We start from the raw sequence: 981 nt of genomic DNA, 5'->3' as shown, positions 1-981 counted from the left end.
AGGAGGGTCCGGCGAGAGGAAGTGGAGGGTCACTTGTCCTTTCCTCTCTCCCCCCGGACCTCCTACACCCAAGACAGCATTACTCATGCCCGAAGAATATACCAAGGAAGCTATTGCACTAGGCTAGACTCATTCTCTTCTAACAATGAAGATATTCATCAGATAGATATAATGTTTGTTTACAATGAAGGGAGTTGAAGAAGGCAATCAGAAGTTGAATTATATTTCTTGAAAAAATACAGACTTAAAAGGCTAAACTAAACTGCAATGTGAAGCAAATTTGTACAGGCTATATATGAAGTAACTACAGGAAACCACAGATGGAACCTTGAGACAATTAGGTTTCTTAGTAAAACATTCCCATTAGTGGATCTGGAAAGACGGATTGAGGGGAAAAACAATATTTGGATTATATGCCGCTTCTCTCAAGCTCTTGCGAGATTTCAGATTACAGATAGACGTAATTTTTGGGCCTTCTTCGTTCATTAAATAGAAATTTAATAAACCATATTGAATTAAACTCATTTCTCACAGATAATAGACCCCGTTACTAAATGGTCTTTTGTCTATCATCAAACCTTATCTATAAATAGTAATATCTAAACAAGTATCACTTCATCTTCAAAATATCACTCGCGTCTTTCGTGCATTGAGAGAAACAGCGTCAAGTCCATGGAACCGTAAGCTGAAAAATATAAATAAACGTATCTTTCTCCTCTCCTTTATCTACGGATCATTTCCTCTTAAAACATTTCTTTTTCATTCTACATTAAAAAAAAAGGATGAAAAATTTAGTCCCGTGAAGCTGGAACATCGAAAGGAGACAAAGCACCATAGGGCTACACAAGCGGGCCGACCTGAGAGGCCTTACGCGGTGGGCTGCGTCCCGTCGCATTCGAGGACATAGGGGTGGGTGATGCCTTGTTTATATTTTGTCTGTCTATTAAGATATAAGAAGGGGGAGGGAGACAGTGAGAAGGG

The 981-nt window shown here is 39.3% G+C and overlaps 1 protein-coding gene across 1 annotated transcript in view; it reads right to left on the bottom strand.

The window, feature by feature from the left end:
* Positions 1 to 981, bottom strand: part of LOC119582025 (nesprin-1-like) — a gene marked incomplete in the record, with an annotated part of 55,788 nt that overhangs the window by 53,758 nt on the left and 1,049 nt on the right.

This window comes from Penaeus monodon, chromosome 15 (assembly GCF_015228065.2).
Source record: "Penaeus monodon isolate SGIC_2016 chromosome 15, NSTDA_Pmon_1, whole genome shotgun sequence".
Taxonomy (NCBI): domain Eukaryota; kingdom Metazoa; phylum Arthropoda; class Malacostraca; order Decapoda; family Penaeidae; genus Penaeus; species Penaeus monodon.
Note: the sequence above shows the minus strand (reverse complement) of the source record. Positions and strands in the feature narration are given on the sequence as shown.